General features: G+C 43.5%; 1 protein-coding gene across 1 annotated transcript in view; it reads left to right on the top strand.

Moving 5' to 3' along the window:
- LOC121545737 (plexin-A2-like) overlaps positions 1 to 15,681 on the top strand; it is a 294,265-nt gene that overhangs the window by 64,305 nt on the left and 214,279 nt on the right. The window lies entirely within an intron of this gene.

Genomic DNA, 15,681 nt, shown 5'->3' with positions numbered 1-15,681 from the left:
AAGGAGAGCTGAGAGAGCCTTGAGGGTTTAATGCTGGTCAAGACTCTCGCTAAGCTCCCACAGTACTGGTCTTCTGGAGGTCTGTGAGTAATTGTGCCTTAAAGGGGAACAACGGTAAATTTCCGAAATGTGTCTAAGTGCCTAAACCTCTCTGACTTAGTGTTGGCCTGTCTGTCAAAGTGTGCACCTCTCTCACTCAAGGAGAGTGAGGTAGCGCTAAAGCGAGAGCTATGCCACAAGGTTATGCGCCCCTCCCACTCACTGCAGCACTAGATAGAACTTTGTGGAATACAGCAAATCTACAAAAATAAATCAACCTTCTGTCACAGTGAACATACTAAATTCGGGAAGCCCAATCGATTGTGAGATACGACATATACATTTTATGTGATACATTTGGGTCACGGGTTCACAATTTTACCTTTTGAGATCTGCAGGAAACAGCTTACTGCATATGCGTGTGCAACAACACTCCTCATAAACACAACACTTTCACCAGCAGTTTTCAAAATATAGCAGACTTCACCCAACACAACACAACACGCCTTTTACTATAGGCCTATTGTCACAAGGCATTTCTTTCTTTCAATGCCTTTCTCTGTAGCCTAAACCAAGCAGAAAATGTGCGAGTCCCGTGTCAGAGGAAGGCCCTAAAAATTGCCAAAGACTCCAGCCACCCTAGTCATAGACTCTCTCTCTGCTACCGCACAGCAAGCGGTACCGGAGCGTCAAGTCTAGGTCCAAAAGGCTTCTTAACAGCTTCTACCCCAAGCCATAAGACTCCTGAACAGCTAATCAAATGGCTACCCAGACTATTTTTTATTGTTTTTTATTTGAACTCACATAACTTTAGCGCTCGAGAAATGTATACTGAAGCAAACATTTCACCTACCTTTTAGATAAGAAAATATCTGCATATCTTTCTGTCATGTCAACCATCCATCCAAATCAAATAATTCCATGTGTCCGATTGGAGAAACCACTTCAAACACTGGCTACACACATCTGTGTCTTCCTGTTTTAAAGCTTAACAAATATGAAACATGCAAAAATCTCTTACTACATTTCCCCATTCCCTTTACATTTTACATTGTAAGCTGTTCAGTTTGCCCTTTTTCTGATTTGATTATAAAGAGAAAAGGGGGAAAAAAACATTGTGGGAATTGATTTGATGTTTAATAAAACACAATGTAAATTATGCGGGGAACATTATGCAACCTAGCAGCAGCAGTAGTGTTGGGAGGCTGGCCCACCCCTGCCGTCAGCTTATCAATATCCCTGTTTAGTCCGCAGCCAATGGAGCCACCCCAGGGAGAACATTAAAAAAATTCATAGAAATTCTTATCAGTTTGTTGTGTTGGCCCTATTGATTGGCGCTCGCTAGGTGTTAGCTAGGTAGGCACAGAGGAGTTCCAATGGCTTCCTCTAGCTGCCCAATCCTAGTATGTCAAGGCATCTAGTACCGCATCTTTCTGGACCCTAAGAGTCACTAAGGTGTCAGCTAATGGGGATCCAAATAAAGAACAAAGAATAATTGTCCTACTCTATACTCTAAGTTTGTCCTTGCTTCCAGGGTGGTTCCTGATCTCATTCAGCCAGACTGGATGCTCTTGGAATGAAGGACAGTTTATTTTGTTGTCCTGTCTGACCTCGGACAGAGAGGAAGGGACAGAAAGAGAGGAGAGAGAAACTATCTGTAGGACACAGAAACTCAACAAATAATTTAGATTAGTGGTCGTCAGTCAAAGTGGATGGCTGGCCACTATCTATATCTATATTGATATTGATTTACTGCACAGAGCACTTGAATGGGCCAGATAACTGTGATTACCCAATTCATTACCGTGGGCTTGGAGAGTGGACCAAAATGAGATAAAAGGATAGGGGGATAGGAAGAGGAGACAGGGTTACCTAGAACTACATGTTACAGGTCAGTGTCTCTGTTCTGCTCTGAGCAGCCTACCATGGAGATTATGGCTGTGTCCCAAATGGCACCGTATTCCCTTTATAGTGCACTACTTTTGACCTGGGAATAGGGTGCCATTTGGGACATAGTCCATATTCTCTTTTTATATAAAGTTTCAATGCTGTTTTCAGATACATATACAGCAATAGATTACTTTATTTTCTTAGTTTACAATCATAAATGTGAGGTTAGTTAATTATTTTGTCATGTATTTGATTTCTTGTAAACTTTATGCCTGGAGACAGCTGGAGGAAGGCAGAACATAGAAGCCTGTTTCTCATTTTAAGGGGAAAATGTTATTTCTCAAGCGCTGCCTTTTCAGTTTTTCTTCAAGCGACGCCGCATCCAATGGATCTTAAGAAAGCTTCAGTTTTAGTTTGATGAAAAACAAAACTGTCATCTGTCTGAAGGAAGGCAAACACTCAGACAGAACAGTACAGAGAGAGGGACTGATGTTTCTGCCTGTCATAAAGGGCAGCTTTTTTCTCTCTCTCTCTCTCTCTCTCTCTCTCTCTCTCTCTCTCTCTCTCTCTCTCTCTCTCTCTCTCTCTCTCTCTCTCTCTCTCTCTGTGTCTGTGTCTGTGTCTGTCTCTGTCTCTCTCCCTCTCATCTGACGAACAACTCTAGTTATCAGGCCTCAGAATACAGCTTGTCTCTTACACGATTCTGTTAATAGCCTTTTTTATGAGATCAATAAATGTTTACGGCTACCTTTTGATATGTATTATAATAACATTTGTTCAATGTAGTTTGTTGCAAAATGTATTAATATTCAACCCCAGTATATCCATGACATAACAATATATCTGATGATTTTGAGGAATTGTAGTCATTTGTAGCAAACACATTTGTTACACTACTCTGTTGTGGGTCATTCAAATAGTAGGAGTCATGTATAGGTTTGTAATGAGACACTCACCCCAATCTCCCTCTCCTCTCCCTGTGCTCTCATCTCATCTTCCATTTCTTCCTCATATCGCTCTCTCTCTCTCTCTCTCTCTCTCGCTCTTTCGCTCCCTCTCCTCTCCCTGTGCTCTCATCTCATCTTCCATTTCCTCCTCATATCGCTCTCTCTCTCTCTCGCTCTCTCTCTCTCAATTTCAATTCAATTTCAATTGAAGGGCTTTATTGGCATGGGAAATGTATGTTAACATTGCCAAAGCAAGTGAAGTAGATAGTAAACAAAAGTGAAATAAACAATAAATATTAACAGTAAACATTACACTCAGAAGTTCCAAAAGAATAAAGACATTTCAAATGTCATATTATGTATATATACAGTGTTGTAACAATGTACAAATGGGAAAATAAATAAACATAAATATGGGTTATATTTACAATGGTGTTTGTTCTTCACTGGTTGCCCTTTTCTTGTGGTAACAGACAGTAATACGAATCATTTTGTTACCTCTACTACAGAGGGAGAGGAGGGGAGAAGAGCAGGAGGAGAGGAGAGGGGAGGAGATGGGGAGTGTTTCTGTGGCTGAGTCTGGGCCTATATATGTTTGAAACAGGAATGTGAATATGAGAAGTGACAAGGGAAAGACAGGATACAATAGCCTGCAGGTAAATTACTTAATTAGTGAAGTGACATTTTAATTGAGCATCTAGAAAGGTTCAAAGTGTACTTGGAGAGGGAGGAAGAAGTTTCAATTAAATTATGATCCGTTTTTGATTGACACAGCAGGTTCAGTCAGTAATACGAATCATTTTGTTACCTCTACTACAGTAGTTACTCAAACTGACCTATCCTTGGTTTGTGTGTGACTTTTTGGATTTTGATGCCATTTTAAAAACTGCACTCTGTCCTTTGTTTGCAGGGTATAGAACTGGTTCACACTTAGCCTTTTAAAAGAGCACTATTACATGCTCCCTCCCTCTCAATTTTCAATTTCAATTTAAGGGCTTTATTTTGATGGGAAACATATGTTTACATTGCCAAAGCAAGTGAAATAGATAATAAACAAAAGTGAAGCAAACAATAAAAGATTAACAGTAAACATTACACTCACAAAAGTTCCAAAATAATAAAGACATGTCAAATGTCATATTATGTCTATATACAGTGATATAATGATGTGTAAATAGTTTAAGTACAAAATGAAAAAAAATTAAACATAAATATAGGTTGTATTTACAATGGTGTTTGTTCTTCACTGGTTGCCCTTTTCTTGTGGCAACAGGTCACAAATCTTGCTGCTGTGATGGCACACTGTGGTTTTTCACCCAGTAGATATGGGAGTTTATCAAAATTGGGTTTGTTTTCGAATTCTTTGTGGGTCTGTGTAATCTGTGGGAAGTATGTGTCTCTAATATGGTCATACATTTGGCAGGAGGTTAAGAAGTGCAGCTCAGTTTCCACTTCATTTTGGGGGCAGTTTGCACACTCTCTCTGTCTTTCTCTCTCTCGAAACCATACCTACCACCACCCATCACTCTAATGAATAGTGATGCCGTGTTAATAGTGTGGGATTATATTTCAGACCTCTGCTACTAACACTCCCTTTCAAAGTCATTACTAGCTCATCAGCAGCTCTGGTCCCAGCCCTCAGCATCAACATCTCTCTGGTGGGTGGATCTCAAGACTTTACCTGAGCTACTGGCCTATGAGCCTCAGCCTCCCCTGCCCTACTGTCCAATGGCTGAGTAGAGACAGAGGGAGTGGGTGTGATGCCTGAACCACACAGTGTATCATATCCTCTAGCTTTCTACTGCCTTTACTCAGACCACACTGCAGTAGGCCCTACGCTACTTCTGTACTAGCCCCAGTATGCTCCTTTACCCAGGTTCATAATAAACTCCTATTGACTCCTGTGGAAAATAGAGCCTTGCTCCACCTCTGAACCATGGACCACATACTGTAGAGACACAGCCGAGGCAGCAGTCTCCACTTAAAACCCTGTGTGTGTGCCTGTGTCCATTTAAAACCCTGCTTGGCTGCCTTTCTGCTATGTGACTGTCTCGAGGCTCCAGGCTCCAGGCTCTTTCATTATGGGCCGTCAGAGAGCCAGTGAGTAGGGCTGCGGAGGCCAGGGTAGCAGCTAACACGGAGCACAAGGTCAGGGCCATGTAATACCATTACACAATCACACTGGCCCAGAGAGAGAGAGAGAGGGAGAGGGCGGGAGGAGAGACAGAGAAAGTGTAGGAGAGATAGAGACGGAGAGAGGGGGAGGGAGGGAGAGAGAGAGAGAGAAAAGGAGCGAGAAGGAGTAGCACTAGGACATGACTTTAAAAGACACTACAGCACATGTCAAACTCATTCCACAGAGGGCAGAGTGTCTGCAGGTTTTCACTTCTCCCTTGTACTTGATTGATAAATGAAGGTCACTGATTAGTTAGGAACTCCCCTGGTTGTTTAGGTCTTAATTGGACACATTGAAAGTAGAAACCAAAAACCAGCAGACACTCAGCCCTCCATGGAATGAGTAACACCCCTGCACTACAGCATCAGAGAGTCAATGCTAAGGTAGTTAGGGGCCAGGTGAAAGGAGATACCTAATCAGTTGCAAAACTGAATGCATTCAACCGAAATGTGTCTTCTGCATTTAACCCAACCCCTCTGAATCAGAGAGGTGCAGGGGGCTGCCTTAATTGACGTCATCGGCACCAGTGGAACAGTTGTTGTTGGGGGTTAACTGCCTTGCTCAAGGGCAGAACAGTCAATTTTTTTCACCTTCCCGGCTCGGGGATTCAAACCAGCGACTTTTCAGTTACTGGCCCAACGCTCTTAACCGCTAGGCTAGGTCAGCGTATCAAAGAATGTAGCCAGTCCTCCAGATCCCAGTGTAGCTGCCTCCAGGTCAGCCTGAGCACCGACCGGTGTTATTCATTAAAGGATAATGGTTACCGGTTGGGAAAAAATTACACAAGCCTCCCTCCACTTCAGATGTTAGGGTCAGAGCTGAGGGGCGAAGGTGAGGGATTTGTTGGCATGCAGTTGTGCCAGGTCCAATTAGCATCTCTTGTTGTGTTGAATTACATTGAATTACAGCTCAGTGGCATGTAATGTCATGTGTTTTTCCCATCCTTTTCCCCATTCACCGAACTGCAGTTTAACCCTTTAGGAACTAGTGTGCTTTTCAGTCAGTCATGGCAGTGTTTTGGTGCATCATATGGCACACAGTTTGGTGCTGCTGGAAACAGCTGCTGGCTCAGTGGGGTTTAAGGCCCACTGGGTGTGTGTGTGTTTTAGGGGTTTAGATAAGCAGAGCCATCTGAGGCAGGGGGTGGCAGGTAAACAGGGCTAGCTGAGCTGCAGAACGTCTTCCCTCTCCCCTTGTGTGGGTTTAGCTGACTGACTGGGAGGTTACCTGGTGACTGGTGTCAACCTCCTCCCCTGCTGGCCAAGGTCCAGGCTCCTATCAACATCAGCAGCATGGACAGTTCCCTCAGGAGGACAACACTATGGCTGCACTGCTGCTGTTAGCTATGGCTGCACTCAGTCTGTTTGGGTTTCACAAACCTCCATTTCCAGGCTTCCTCATGATTAGGTTACCAAGACTTAGGAGTATGGTAACCTAGACTAGGGTTTCACTGTCTCAGGGTGTGTTCTGGTTCTTGGATATCCCTGAATTTATTGTGGGTTTCTCATTATCTACATATCTGTTACTGACATCATGTAGGAAATAGGATATGACTAGTAGAAGGTCCTTGATCATGCCTTCTAAAATGATTTATATCACCAATTCTATTTCATATGACAACAGTACCACTGGGAGAGAGTTTACATACGTCTGTTTCACTCAATTACATGTCTCTTACATTTTAGTCATTTAGTAGATGCTCTTATCCAGAGCAAAACATTTTTGTTATGTTGTGCACTAATGAATATGGGCCAGGTATGCAGTGTTGTGTCTGTGGGGTGAGTGGTCTGAAAGGTTTGGTGTCAGATAACAGGCCTGGCTCCCTGGGTGGGTCTCTGCATGGTGAAAGGGGATAGGGCTGATGTTGGGGCTAGCTAGGCAGGAGTGCTGTCCTCTTTAAATAAGACACACTTGAACAAAGTGTTGCTGATCAGATTAACTGGATAGCTGAGGATCGGGTATCTCAGGTTTCCCTGCTGCTGCCCGCATTGTCTGAGTTTAGCATCTAGCATGTTAGCACTCATATCATCATCACTGTCTGTCCTAGCAGCCTTTTCATTGAGTTAAGCATCTAGCGTGCTAGCAACCCTATCATTACATTACACTGATTGAAAAAATACAACAAAGTTAAAAAGTAACAACACTTAGAGTTTTACGTTTTTCATTTGTACATAGCATTAAATGGAATAACATGCCATAGATTTAGGATGTTTTATCTGCTTTTAAATGTGACTATTTCACCTTCATATACAGTTGAAGTCGGAATTTTACATACACTTAGGTTGGAGTCATTAAAACTCGTTTTTTTCAACCACTCCACAAATTTCTTGTTAACAAACTATAGTTTTGGCAAGTTGGTTAGGACATCTACTTTGTGCATGACACAAGTAATTTTTCCAACAATTGTTAACAGACAGATTATTTCACTTATAATTTACTGTATCACAATTCCAGTGGGTCAGACGTTTACATACACTAAGTTGACTGTGCCTTTAAACAGCTTGGAAAGTTCCAGAAAATGATGTCATGGCTTTAGAAGCTTCTGGTAGACTAATTGACATCATTTGAGTCAATTGGAGGTATACCTGTGGATGTATTTCAAGGCCTACCTTCAAACTCACTTCCTCTTTGCTTGACATCATGGGAAAATCAAAAGAAATCAGTCAAGACCTCCACAAAAAAAAAAAAAATGGTAGACCTCCACAACTCTGGTTCATCCTTGGGAGCAATTTCCAAATGCCTGAAGGTACCACGTTCATCTGTACAAATAATAATATGCAAGTATAAACACCATGGGACCATGCAGCCATCATACCGTTCAGGAAGGAGACGCGTTCTGTCTCCTAGAGATTAACGTAATTTGGTGCGAAAAGTGCAAATCAATCCCAGAAAAACAGCTAAGGACCTTGTGAAGATGCTGGAGGAAACAGGTACAAAGTATCTATATCCACAGTAAAACGAGTCCTATATCGACATAACCTGAAAGGCCGCTCAGCATGGAAGAACCCACTGCTCCAAAACCGCCACTACGGTTTGCAACTGCACATGGGGACAAAGATCGTACTTTTTGGATAAATGTCCTCTGGTCTGATGAAACAAAAATAGAACTGTTTGGCCATAATGACCATCGTTAGGTTTGAAGGCAAAGGGGGGTAACTTGCAAGCCGAACAACATCATCCCAACCGTGAAGCACGGGGGTGGCAGCATCATGCTGTGGGGGTGCTTTGCTGCAGGAGGGAATGGTGCACTTCACAAAATAGATGGCATCATGAGGAAGGAAAATTATGTGGATATATTGAAGCAACATCTCAAGACATCAGTCAGGAAGTTAACGCTTGGTCGCAAATGGGTCTACCTAATGGACAATGACCCCAAGCATACTTCCAAAGTAGTGGCAAAATGGCTTAAGGACAACAAAGTCAAGGTATTTGAGTGGCCATCACAAAGCCCTGACCTCAATCCTATAGAAAATATGTGGGCAGAACTGAAAAAGCGTGTGCGAGCAAGGAGGCCTACAAACCTGACTCAGTTACACCAACTCTGTCAGGAGGAATGGGCCAAAATTCACCAAACCTATTGTGGTAAGCTTGTGGAAGGCTACCCGAAACTTTTGACCCAAGTTAAACAATTTAAAGGCAATGCTACCAAATACTAATTGAGTGTATGTAAACTTCTGACCCACTGGGAATGTGATGAAATAAATAAAAGCTGAAATAAATCATTCTCTCTACTATTATTCTGACATTTCACATTCTTAAAATAAATCCTAACTGACCTAAGACAGGGAATTATTACTAGGATTAAATGTCAGGAATTGTGAAAAACTGAGTTTAAATGTATTTGGCTAAGGTGTATGTAAACTTCCAACTTCAACTGTAGTAACAACTCTTCTATGACTCTAATCCTCAGTCAGAGCAAGTTAACAGTGCAGTAGAAGTAGCAGCACACTGCAAGCTGCAGAGAAGGTCGTAACAAAAGTATAGTCAAGGGCGACATTATTTTGCCAACCAAAGAGAGGAAAGAGATTCTAAAATAATATAGACCTTGGGGACTGAATGCGGAACAATGGCAGTAGCAGAATAACTCCGCTCCAGCTGTAGCAGTGAGTAGTTGTGGGTTGTGGTGTATGTGGATGCTATTGTTGTGTTTTACATTGTGTGACGGAGAGGAAATTGTTTCTGTTCTCTGGACCTGATGACTTCCTCCTTCAAAGAACACAGATCATTGACAAAACGTCAGAGGAAAAAACAATATATTACCAGCAAAGCAGCCTGCATCACTCTGTTTCTTTCACTCTTGCTCTCTCTAATTCTTACTTTCTATGTTTTTCTCTCTATCTACTTCTCCTTTGGTTTCTTATATTTTGTGCTGTCTGTACCAATCTGTCTCTGGTCACTCTTTCTTCTTCTCCCCCCCTTCTCTCTCTCTGCGGCTAAATCTGTGATCCTGCCAGGCCAAGCCACAATCCCATATAAGGCTGGTGGAAGCCTCCATCTGCACTTACATTTCCATATCAGATCAGCAGTAAGAGACAGGGTTTACACAGGATCAACAGATGAATGTTACTCTAAACCCTCTCCTCTGCTCCAATATGGTTCACTGATCCTGCCTTCCCCAAGTCACCAGGTTAGTTCTCCCTCCTGTCTCCCACTTTCCTACTTCCTCCCTCCTCCCACATCCTCCCACCTTCCTCCCTATTCCTTCCTCTTACCAGGGCACACATCCATAATACCCACCAGGTCTAATCCAGTGAACCAATAGTCAGGCGGTAGTGCACTTTAATGTAACATCCTATCTGAAGACATGGCAGCGTAGCCGCAGACATCCCAACGAAGCCCTGCTATCCATCTAAAGGGATGGGAAAACAAAAGGCACAATAAAGCCATCCAGTACAGATCTGGAACAAAACAATGTAAAGGGAACAAAAAAGACAGCTGCGGTTTGGCTAACAGGTCCATTAACTTTTTAAAGCATTCTCTCTCTCTCCCACTCTCTCTCTCGTGTGCTCATTGGCCCTGTTCTTCATTACAGTTTGATGTTTCTACAGGCTTTTCCCCCCACCGAGCTTTAATATTTTCCTGTGTGTGTGGTTTGGTTTGTTGTCGTTTTGAGTCTGGTTCTGATTAGCCTCGCTCTCCCCAAAGCTTTCCTTTATTGCCACATTTGGGGTCGAGCTGGCACTGGAACCCCCTAATGCCTCTCATCCCAGGCAATAATTGTTTCAAGAGGCTGGCAGACTTGGTCCTCTCTCTCTCTCTCTCTCTCTCTCTCTCTCTCTCTCTCTCTCTCTCTCTCTCTCTCTCTCTCTCTCTCTCTCTATCTCTCTCTCTCTCTCTCTCTCTCTCGCTCTCTCGCTCTCTATTCCTCTCTCTCTCTCTCTCTCTCTCTCGCTCTCTATTCCTCTCTCTCTCCCTCTCTCTCTCTCTATTCCTCTCTTGCTCTCTATTCCTCTCTCTCTCTCTCTCTCTCTCTCTCTCTCTCTCGCGCACCCGATCTCTCTCTCTCTCTCTCTCTCTCGCTCTCTATTCCCCTCTCTCTCTCTCTCTCTCTCTCTCTCTCTCTCCTGATCCCTCTCCTTTTCCTCTCTCTCGCTTCCTCTGTCTCTCTCTACCTGGACTTGTCAGGAATGGAGAAGAGGAGAAGAGAAGAGAGGAGAACAGAGCAGATATAAAAGGGCCCAGCTCCTGTGGGACCTATAGAGCTCATTAACCTGCACATATCTACATCCCTCCACCAGAGACTCCAGGCTCCAAAGGGAACCACAACCTCTCCTCTCATCTACTCTCTCTTCATCTGACTCAAATACACTGGTCATTATACAGAGCCTTACCTGCTTGTACTGGCCTTGGTTGGAGTTTAGAGTGCAGATGCCATTTTTCTAGATGTGTTGATCTCTCTGTCATGTTGGGTGTTCCAAATGTAACATGAACACTGAACATTGGAATAATGACACCCACGCTCTGTCTGCACGTGTGGCAGGCAGTCTAGTCTATGAATAACAACTAGTCTGAGGAAGAGCAATGTTGTGTGGAAACAAAGCAGTAACTCTAATGCATGTTAAGCCTAGGTGCAGTATCATATAGGCCCAGTACCAAACCTCAGATTTGGAAGAGTCTCTTTCCTGGATATTATTATTATAATTTCTATATTTTTAACAGTTTAGTCATTTAGCAGACGCTCTTATCCAGAGCGCATACATTTTCATATTTGATTCGTACTGGTCCCCCGTGGGAATCGAACCCACAACCCTGGCATTGCAAGTGCCATTCTCTACCAACTGAGCTACACGGCTCAGTATGTATCACAATGTACATTGAGAGTAATTGCCAGTGAAAAGCCTAAATCTTGTTTGGGTGAGCGTGGCATCCTTAATCCCTGTAGAGTGCTCTACTCTGGGCTGGGCTGGGTTGGGTTGGGCCAGCTGGCTGTGTTTGGCTAATCTTCTTGCGGGGGCTTAGCCCCTCTGAAGTCTCCTGAGCCCATCTGAAATGGAGAGAACTCCCGATAAGCACCAACTGAATGGCCCGAACACAGAACAAATAAAACGCTTTACATTGGGAGAATGAAAGAGTGTGAGGAGAGCTTGCACTGCTCTCTCTCGCTCTATCATCCTGTGTTTGTTTGTGTGTGTTTGTGTGAGTGTGTGTTTGTGTGTGTGTGTGTGTGTGTGCGTGCGTGCATGCTTGTGTGTGAGTACAACCATGTGTGAGCGGGAGGCAGACCAACAAGAGCCGAAGAGTCACGGCGACCTGGAACGTTCTGTAAAGACTCTTTTTACTCTCTTCAAATATCTTCAACACTTTCTCTTTCTCTTTCCCCCTTCTCTCCCTCCCTCCTCTCTCCATCTCTCACTCTCCGTCTTCTCCTCTTTTGTTCCTTTTCTCTCTCTCTCACATTCTCTACCCTGTTTGTAATGCTACAAAATATTAGCATATCTTTGCCGTAAAGAGACTTCATCTTCAAATGGGTTGTTAATGGTCCCACTGGCCTCCCCCTTATGTGCCTGAGCTTCTTATCTTAATCCAGGAGGGACCCTATGGGGCAGTAAGCATGTCCCAGACGACACTCTGCCCCTGGCCCTTGCCTCAGAGGTGTGTGGGGCTTTATGGAAGCCAAGGGAAGGGAAAGCAGAAGTGTATATTAAAGCATGGGAGGGGAACGACAGGGCTTTATTTGAAGCAGGAGAAAGTTTATTTGTTTGAGGAGCTGGGAGGCTGGAGTGAGGGGGGAGAGGGATCTGGTTCTTTATGAGACTGGTATTAAGTGTCAGCTGGAGTTTTGATGTGAAGGTGTGTGTTTTTGGAGGGGGGTGGGTTACGTGAGTGTTTGTGTCCACTAGCTAGTGTGTGTGTGTATGTGTGCCTGTGTGCATGTACAGTACACGTGTGTCTGTGTGTGTGTGTTTCTCTCTCTCTGTGTCAGGTGTCTAGAGTTACCGTCGAGGTGAGGAGGAAACAGGGGAACAGGCTCTCTGAGCAGGCAGCTGCAGAGTGAGATCACACAGACCCCTTCTGACAAAACACCCCGAACAGCTGAGTGGGCTCTGGTTGCACCCCTGTACCTCAACTGTCTGGCTAGAGGGGGGAAGTCCACTCCAAGTGTCGACAATGTTACAACGTGTGAATGAAGCTGTAGTCTTAATGTTACAATCTGTGTTTACCTTTCTCCTCTCAACTGCTCTGTTCAGGAAGTGAGCTGTTCATTAGATTAATGGTGAGGCCTAGTGTGTTTAGACATCATATACCCAGTTCATTTAACACCAGGACAGATTCTACATAACATTTCCTTCCTAGTTCTGTTCAAGTAGCCATAATTCAGATTACATTTACAATTTTTGTCATTTAGCAGACATTCTTATCCAGGACGATTTACATTAGTGCATTTCTGTCTGCCTGCCTGCTCATCCTTCCCTTGTTTTAACTTAAGCCCATTTGGTTGGATTGAATTTTCGTTTTGGTCATGATGGTAATTGACTTAAAGGGTGAGTTGCAAGGATAGTTAGTCAGAGGATGTTGTCTCATGGTCAGACTGGCCACTGTCATACTAGGAGCCAACAGAACAGTACACGGTCCTATCCATTGTTTACACTACAAACATCAGTACTGTTGCATGACTCTGTTCTATATTAATCTTTAAGCCCGGATCCGTAGTTGCATTTCACAACAGAAGCCGCCCCACTGCTTGTGTAGTGAGAGAGAAAAAATATGAGTTTGAACGAAAACATGGTGGTTTGGCCCAGCCATAGCTGCTGGGCTGGCCTTGGGGAAAGGTGTGTCTTTGCGCTAAATCCCACCCTTGAGAACAACCTTCATTGTGCCTCGCTGTAGGAGCCAATGGAGCTCAACTGCTACTACTGTCGCTAGATTCAAACACAGCAGACACAGCCAACACTCACTGACAAGTGACAGTCACAAATAAATGGCCAACATTCTCCTGTTCAGGTCAGTGTTGACATTGTTGCTTTTATAATCAAGTTAGCCTGCTAGCTACTTGTTCGTTAATGTAGCTATAAACAAACAGCTAGCTTGCGTCTTGTATTCTGATTGGTTCCCTCGAAATCAGACTCCACCAGATCCCTGAGAAATACATGTTTATACGATGTTACTGTACCAAATGTTATAGCTGGATGCATTGTCTAAGGGGATCATGAGTTGAAAATGCTGCTAACCACCTAGCTAGCTAGCATTATCATCAACTAACCAAACATACTGTCATGTCAACAATCTGCACATCTAGCTTTAGCTAGCTAGCTAACATTAGTTGAAACAAAGCATGAGGTTCATGCATTTTAGACGATGTAGCTAGCTAGCTAAAGCTAGCTACAGCAGATACTAGGAGCTAACGGAACAGTACACGGTCCTATCCATTGTTTACACTACAAACATCAGTACTGTTGCATGACTTTGTTATATAATAATCTAGTTAGCTTGCATCTTGCGTTCGGATTGTTTTGTACTTACTAATTAAGAGTCTACTCCAGCTACAGTGAGGGAAAAAAGTATTTGATCCCCTGCTGATTTTGTACGTTTGCCCACTGACAAAGAAATGATCAGTCTATAATTTTAATGGTAGGTTTATTTGAACAGTGAGATACAGAATAACAACAAAAAAATCCAAAAAAACACATGTCAAAAATGTTATAAATTGATTAGCATTTTAATGAGGGAAATAAGTATTTGACCCCCTCTCAATCAGAAAGATTTCTGGCTCTCAGGTGTCTTTTATACAGGTACCGAGCTGAGATTAGGAGCACACTCTTAAAGGGAGTGCTCCTAATCTCAGTTTGTTACCTGTATAAAAGACACCTGTCCACAGAAGCAATCAATCAATCAGATTCCAAACTCTCCACCATGGCCAAGACCAAATAGCTCTCCAAGGATGTCATGGACAAGATTGTAGACCTACACAAGGCTGGAATGGGCTACAAGACCATCGCCAAGCAGCTTGGTGAGACGGTGACAACAGTTGGTGCGATTATTCGCAAATGGAAGAAACACAAAATAACTGTCAATCTCCCTTGGCCTGGGGCTCCATGCAAGTTCTCACCTCGTGGAGTTGCAATGATCATGAGAACGGTGAGGAATCAGCCCAGAACTACACTGGAGGATCTTGTCAATGATCTCAAGGCAGCTGGGACCATAGTCACCAAGAAAACAATTGGTAACACACTACGCCGTGAAGGACTGAAATCCTGCAGCACCCGCAAGGTCCCCCTGCTCAAGAAAGCACATATACATGCCCGTCTGATGTTTGCCAATGAACATCTGAATGATTCAGAGGAGAACTGGGTGAAAGTGTTGAAGTCAGATGAGACCAAAATCGAGCTCTTTGGCATCAACTCAACTCGCCGTGTTTGGAGGAGGAGGAATGCTGCCTATGACCCCAAGAACACCATCCCCCACCGTCAAACATGGAGGTGGAAACATTATGCTTTGGGGGTGTTTTTCTGCTAAGGGGACAGGACAACTTCACCGCATCAAAGGGACGATGGACGGGGCCATGTACCATCAAATCTTGGGTGAGAACCTCCTTCCCTCAGCCAGGGCATTGAAAATGGGTCGTGGATGGGTATTCCAGCATGACAATGACCCAAAACACACGGCTTAGGCAACAAAGGAGTGGCTCAAGAAGAAGCACATTAAGGTCCTGGAGTGGCCTAGCCAGTCTCCAGATCTTAATCCCATAGAAAATCTGTGGAGGGAGCTGAAGGTTCGAGTTGCCAAACGTCAGCCTCGAAACCTTAATGACTTGGAGAAGATCTGCAAAGAGGAGTGGGACAAAATCCCTCCTGAGATGTGTGCAAACCTGGTGGGCAACTACAAGAAACGTATGACCTCTGTGATTGCCAACAAGGGTTTTGCCACCAAGTACTAATTCATGTTTTGCAGAGGGGTCAAATACTTATTTCCCTCATTAAAATGCAAGTCAATTTATAAAATTTTTGACATGCGTTTTTCTGGATTTTTTTGTTGTTATTCTGTCTCTCACTGTTCGAATAAACCTACCATTAAACTTATAGACTGATAATTTATTTGTCAGTGGGCAAACGTACAAAATCAGCAGGGGATCAAATACTTTTTTCCCTCACTGTAGCTGGAGTAGACTCTTAATTAGTAAGTACAAAACAA

This window comes from Coregonus clupeaformis, chromosome 30 (assembly GCF_020615455.1).
Source record: "Coregonus clupeaformis isolate EN_2021a chromosome 30, ASM2061545v1, whole genome shotgun sequence".
Lineage (NCBI taxonomy): Eukaryota > Metazoa > Chordata > Actinopteri > Salmoniformes > Salmonidae > Coregonus > Coregonus clupeaformis.
The sequence above is the reverse complement of the archived record's forward strand: the minus strand, read 5'-3'. Positions and strand labels throughout refer to the sequence as shown.